We start from the raw sequence: 7,661 nt of genomic DNA, 5'->3' as shown, positions 1-7,661 counted from the left end.
ATAGACATGGGCCAATCCTTACTAGGGTCTACTAGTAGGCCTACGTATGGCCCATAAAATTGTAGGGGGCCTCTGCAAAGTCATTAAGCTTTGTACTAGGACCCCAATACTTATTTCTTGTTCATACCTCCCATGTTTTTAGAAATGAGGCCAGATCTGGCATGAGAAGAAGCATATCCAGTTAGTGGCATCCCTGACTATGCAAGATTATTTGTTGCCCACCGCTCCATTTAGAGTATGCTCCCATTTTCAGCATGGAAGGAGTTTTGCCCTACTACATATAGGGAGTTGGTTGGTTCTACTAAACAATCATCTATCTATCTCTACCAATCATGAATCATCTTCCTACTATGGCCATGTGTGATAGTAGGCTAACGAAATCGAGAAGATATATAATATGAGAGTGAAGCCCAAAACTACCTGGCTAAGAATAGTAGGGGCCAATATAACCCTTCACCCATCCCCACACACATCACCCTAGTGCCATAATGGAAATGTGCATGCATAGAGCCCCTACTATTCTAAGGGGAATTGAGTGGCAACCTCTGAAGACGACCGCAATAGAGGCTTCGCCATAATTTGCGCTAACCCCCGAACTAAATAGGTAGGAGGGTGGGTTTCACAAGCAAGCAATTGATTTGTTCCAATGTACTGACTGGGTCAGTCCCTTAGTTTAGTAGGAACAATGCTCTGATTACCTATTGTAATGTCCCTTTTTGGATTTACCCTAGGTTTTGCCCTAGAATCACAATTGCAATAAAGCAAGAGATGAATTAGGGATAGGGTTATATTTGTTGGCCATTTGGAGGAATTGATTATGTGTTGCATTGATGTTTTGTCATTGATGCCAACACTATCTATTTGGATGCTTTATCAGCACCCTTCTGGTCCTGGTAGGTTGAGTGGTTTTTGGTTCATTTGGATCAAGCATGATCCGGTAGGCTCCTGTATAGTTTGGTTATGGAATCAGCTTATGCATGATACTAATGCTCATATTCAGTAAGTTGGTTTTGGTCTGGTGATCGGATGCTATCATGTTTGCTTAGATGTTTGGCTTCTGGTTCCGGCAGGGGTTTCACCGGTAGAGCTTTTGATGAAGATCTTTGATGTATTGCATAAGTGGTGTTGGTGCAACTTCTGGTGGAGTTTCAGGATGTTGTTGGTGATCAAGTTCGAGACTTGGTAGATGGAGATCATTTTTGTAGCGTGTGGACCTATACTAGGTCCCGATTGGTCTAGGTTATGGACCGGTTTAAAGAAGCGTGTGGATTGGACCTCTCGATATGTCTAAGGGATGTCTTATGTGTTGGATATTATTTGTTTGGTCTAAGGCCGACAGGATTTGTAATTATGTAATTGGTTTATTGTCTGGTGGCCGACCTGATTGTTTATGGTCGAGGGTTTGTATATATAATGTAAGATCTCATTGTAGATCATCATGGTAGAGATATATGGAATGAGAAATGGATATGTAGCGTGTGAATAATGTAATATCATTCAAGCAGAGGATTTGGTCGATCATTGGAGATCGAATTGGGTTTATGTAAGAGGATTTAGTCCTCTGGTATTGATCTTAACCGGAACTGTACACATGCATAGGAGATGCTATCTTTTGCAATTCAACACTTCTCTAGATAGTAGTCTGGATTTCTATGTAGTCAGTGAGACTCCTTTTGTGATGATCAGTGCGCTCTAGGCTATTGGTCTTCCTACAAGTGTAGGCCCCTCAATTATAATTCACATACTTACTGCAGAAGTATTATCTGACTGTGGGTAGGCTTCCCACCATGGTTTTTCCCTTTATCGGGTTTTCCATGTACAAATCTTGGTGTTATGTGGATGGTATTTATTTTGTGATTGTTGTTTATGCTTAATTGGTTTAACTGTTATTCTTGTATTTGGTTTAAGCATTCTCGTATTAATGTTTTGGGTTTCGGTATTAAATTTTTAATTGCTAATGGTTCTAGTAATCTATGATAACTGATTCACCCCCCCACCCCACCCCTCTCGGTTGTCTTCCGGTTATTTGAACTGTCTAACAATTGGTATCAAATCTTTCCTCCTCTCTGCAGAAATCTTAACCGCTTGAGGAAGATCCTACGGCGACTAATAGTTCAAGTTCATCCAGTTCTTCTGGAGCTATCTTTCAGAGAGATATTCTTAGGCTTGATGGAACAAATTACATAGTATGGAAGATTCGGATGGAGACCCATCTAAGATTTTCTAGCAAGGAGATTTGGGAGATCACACAGAATGGTGTCACACCTCATAATCTAGTATTTGTAAATCCTCCTCCAGTGAACCTGGATAAGGAGCTTGAGAATGATTGTAGAGCAAGAGAAGCCCTCTTGTGTGCAGTTTCTAATCAACAAATAATGGGATTAACCAAAAAATCATCTGGAAATGCTATATGGGATAAGTTGGAGACTCTTAATGAAGGTGACCCTACAGTGAAGATTGCTAAACTCGATGGTTATTGGGTGAGATATGAAAACCTAAAGATGGAAGAAGATGAAAGGATTACTGCATTCATGGAAAGGGTAAATGAGATTGTTATGGGAATTCAATGTTGTGGTGGAACTCTGAGCGAAGATGAAATTGTTTCTAAAGTTCTAAGAGCCCTATCACTGGCTTACAAAATGAAGGCTACTACTATTATTGAGTTGAGAACAATGGCTAATGCATCTGTCAACAAAGATACCTTGGTTGGGAAACTATCTGCTTTTGAGCTTGAAGAATTTGGACCTTCTGGAGCTGTGAAGACTGAACCTGCTTTTCATGCATCTACATCTGCAACTGGTAAGCAAGATTGGAAAGTTTTATATGCAAAGGAACTGGAAGATATGAAGAGAGAATATTATGAGTGTGAGCAACTTGAAGCACTATTTGCTAGAAGAGTACCTAAAGGACCAGTAGGAAGTAAGTATGAAGGAAAAGCATCTTTTAAATGTTCTGCATGTAATAAGATTGGTCATTTTGCATCTAGATGTCCTAGAAAGAATTCAAGATTTGAAGAAAGAGTTAAAAGATCTTTTAAGCCTAACCCTGGATATCAGAACAAGTATAAGTACAGGAAAAATAGAGACAAATCATGCTACATAGCGAATGAGGAAGGCATTACTAATTATGATGATGAACCGGCAGAAGACTCTGCTAGTGGTTCTGGCAATGGGAAGGAATGGGTATTCTTGGCTATCAAGGAAGATGATCCAACACTAGAAGAGAATGTACCTGAAGAGAAAGCACTTGCTGCTAAAATTAAGGACAAGGATGAATGGGTAATTGACACTGGTTGTTCATATCATATGATTGGAGATAAAGGGAAGTTTCTATCTTTGCAAGAATTTGATGGCGGTCTAGTTAGATTTGAAGATGACAAAGCATGTATGATCAAAGGAAAAAGAACTATATCATTGGATGGTAAGAACAATACTAACAATGTTTATTATGTTGAAGGTTTAAGGCATAATCTTTTGAGTATAGGACAATTAGTGGATAAGGGATTTCAATTATAGTTCAAGGATGGAAAATGCAAAATCATTAACAGATCTAGATTGGAGATTGCAATCGATACACAGACAAAAGGAAACATATTCCATTTGAACTTCGATGAGAAGACTTGTTTGATTACACGGATTGATGAGAGTTGGCTATGGCATAAAAGGTTGTGTCATGTGAATTTTGATTGCATTGTGAAAATCAATTCAACTAAGGCAGTTAGGCATATACCTAAGATTGTGAAGCCCTATAATATGGTATGTAAAGAATGTCAAATGGGGAAACAAGTCAGAACCTCTTTTAAGATTATACAATATAAATCAAATGATGTTCGTGATCTTATTCATACTGATTTGTGTAGCCCTGCTAGAGTTAAAAGTTTTCAGGGTGATAGATATTTCATGCTAATCATTGATGATTATTCTAGAATGATGTGGGTTACTTTTCTAAAAGAAAAATCTGAGGCATTTGAAAAGTTTAAAATCTTTAAGGCTAAAGTGGAAACTGAGATAGGATTGAAGATTAAATGTTTGAGGTCAGATCATGGTGGATAATTCACATCCAGTGAGTTTAATAACTTTTGTGAGAAGCATGGCATAAGAAGACAATTTTCTGCTCCCCAGACACCTCAATAGAATGGAGTTGTGGAAAGGAAGAATAGAACTATCTTGGATGTTGCTAGAACAATGATGATGGAAGCTAGTCTACCTCACTAATACATTTGGTCTAGATTTCCGACAGAGGTTTTTGACAGAGAAGGTATATTGTGACCAAATTTGATTTTTTGTTTAAAAATGCCCGCATTCGTCGGAATTCCGATGGTAATTTGACATTTGGTTTTGACGAAGAAGGCATTAGCAATGAAATTTGTTTTTTTTTCAAAAAAGTGCTTGCGTTCATCGGAATTCCGACGACAATGGGCATTCTTAAAATAAAATAAAAAGAGGGAAAGTCATTTGTGCATTACAATCCCGCGCAAGCATCTGTGTTGACTTCAACCCCCAACAAGATCAAACCCGTGTCGAAGGCATTTGTGCATTGAAATCTCGCGTAGGAGGTAGATTCTTCACCTTAATTTCATGTTGCAAAAAATTACAGCACTCAAGAGATTCCTTTCAAGAGATTCTACAACTTTTGCTTTTATACAAGCTAGCTATGCATGCATCTTGTGGGATATTGACCAATTGTGGAAGCTACTCTTGGAGTATGAAAGATTCATTTTTTATGCAAAAGATGTTAGGAAATGAGACATGTGGTGGTTAATTGCCCAAGTTTTAGATGAAAATTGGTCAATCTCGTATATATTCATATTGATTATCCAATCTCAGGCTGGATGGCTCCTGGTCAAAGGTGTGGTTCCCTGAATGCGTAATCCCTATAGGAATCCACTCCTTGTAAAATCATTGAACTGTGATTGAGGAGTGAGCATTCAAGTTTGTCGGAGCAATCCCTTCCTCTCGTATACATGTTGATTGATCATTATTATATGAGCTAATATATAGGGCGGTGTCTACCTCTGGCTGATGAATCGATGGAGATCAAACCAACGCACAAGAAAACAATAGGAATGAATATTATTCAATTGCAACCTTCATTCAGTGTTGTTCGGGCAAGCCTTTCTTTCTCTTGCCAGCCAGCCTAACACACCTGACCCGGAAGCCCTAAGGAGATATAATTGTGTTCAGTTCAGCACAATCCCAACCTAGAAGGGGTGGATTGAAAATCTCCAACTACACAACTTATCACTTTGTACTTAACATACATCATAAAGCTAGTCTATATGACCCCCAAACCATTTTCTTACTGTCTCGAGTTACCCTAGTTTAGGGTATTGGCAGTTTTTACTAAATCTTTTCTAGTTTAGGTTATTGGCAACTATCTCTCCTTTTGCATAGTTTTAGGTGGCATACAAATTCATTGCCTTCTTTGGCTTCCTTGTGGCCTCAACCTCAACAATCACCTTTTGCAAACTTACTTTCTTCAATACTCTCTTCTTTATCCTTTCAAAGTTGAATTGTAGCCACTTAGGAACATCTATATTCTCATCACTTTGGATGGATGGGTTCATGGTATTTACAACCTACTTTGGCATTTGTTCTTCATCTTGTTGCTTGTGCGCCTAAGTTTAAAATTTTGGAGGAGTCATCTTGGGGGTGGGGGCCTAGATAGATCCTCTTTTTCTTGTTCTCCATGCTTCTTTGACTCTATATTCTAAGTTCCTTCTAACTTATATTTCATTTTCATGAGTCAACTTATAGTTCTTAATTCAGTTATAGGCTAGTATCTTGTGTGTTGATTGTACCTCTTAGTTTGATAAGGTTTTGGGTGGATTTTTATCTCTAATTTTGAGGAAAAAGTTTCCCTACAAATGTAATTTCAAAATTCATTTTGAGGGTCTAAGAGTTGATTATTTAAGGTCCAAGTTTAGTAACACTACTTAATTTGTTTTCTTTCAAAAGACATTTAGCAATAGGCTGTAGATTGAATACTTGTGCTTTGCTGGTATATTTTGAAGAATTAATGGAAATGAAGTTCATAGTTTGCAACGGTATTGGTAGTCTTTTTTGATTGCTTGGTATTCTTCTATTTCTTTCATTTTCCTTAGTCCTGACTTAATATTTACATTTATGAAACATCTTCTTTGTTATAATCAATTTGTGCATCTTTCGTGGTGATTGAGGTTAATAAGGAACATGTGAATGAATAGTAGTAGTTGTTCTAGAGCTTTCCTTGGTCTCATTTTCATGTGAGAATTGGCAATTTTGGCATGATAAATTATTTACATACAAGGTTATGTCTAGATTTTGTTGATAATGTGGGTTTAAGTAATACTGATGATTCATTTTCTCATAGCCTTGTTCTATCTTTTGCAATTTATTTTAACCTTTTAGCTTAGGCAGATTGAGAAATTGACATTTCAACTTGATTAGTGACATTTTCCTGTTGAACAACTTGATTAGGAAATGATAAATTCTAAAGGTAAGCTAACTTAACTCAAGGGACTAAGATGGTATCCTACCATGAAAGATGATAATTCTAATAAAAAGACTACATACTGATATGAAAGTTGATGCAAGATAGTAAGGACAACAAGGAAAATTATTTTGAACTTTGACAAGATTAAATCTTTGGGTGGAAGTTTGAATGGAGTGAAAGAGAAAAGGCATGGTGATGCAGAGAATCCAATAAACTCAACCAACTAGGGAGATATTTCTCCCAACTCACCTATTCAATTAGGTGTCAACCCTTCACTTACTCACAAGACCCCTCACAAGGTCACAAGTTACTCAAAAGGATTCAATACCCCAAAACACACCCATACTCACCAACCCTCACCCAACCATTGCATCACACTCAAATAGGAAAAATAAACATGTCTAAGTCACAATCCAACTCTCAAACATTCAATCACCACCAACACCCTCAACCCTTATTCACACAAATCCTCCTTCAACTGGGTCTTCTAATCCCCCTAGGTACTCAACTCACAAAATGTATTAGATATCCAAAAACCAATGTACTTTCGGACACTCTTAAAAGGACCACTCAACATATACCACCATGGGTCTTTACCCTCCCAACCACCCAAAGGTCAAAGGAAGATTCATTGTTGCAACACTCACTTTTCTGATAGTCTCAAGCACTTAGGATAGTCACTCCTTTCATGGCCATTCTTCTTCACAAAACTCTCTAACATTAATTATGATGATAGTGTACCTCCTTAAACCTTCCACCAACACCAAACTCAATACCAAACTCCTTCCCAATCTCACTAATGGACTAACTCAATTCACTGTCAAATTGTGACAGTCAATGCAAGGTTTAGGACAGTCATACACCCTCACGGATCGATGGGTTTTTTTGGTCACCAAACACTTGGATGATGTTTATAACTCCCTAAAAAATTCCCCAATCCCTTAACAATACCATTCAAGGACCCTTGAGTCAATTACACCATCCAAACTCCATGCATACACTATGTTCTTAGATAAAGACACAAAAATCAACACCTTCCACATATTTGTACGTGCCAAAATGCTCATGAGACCCTGCAATGATTAATAAAACAAAGTACATGATTTTATGGGTCATCCCATGCCTTGAAATGGATTTATCAACATGGAAATGACCCCTAATGCATTTTAGTTTGCCTTGGGTTACCC

The sequence above is a fragment of the Cryptomeria japonica genome, chromosome 4, assembly GCF_030272615.1.
Source record: "Cryptomeria japonica chromosome 4, Sugi_1.0, whole genome shotgun sequence".
Taxonomy (NCBI): domain Eukaryota; kingdom Viridiplantae; phylum Streptophyta; class Pinopsida; order Cupressales; family Cupressaceae; genus Cryptomeria; species Cryptomeria japonica.
Note: the sequence above shows the minus strand (reverse complement) of the source record.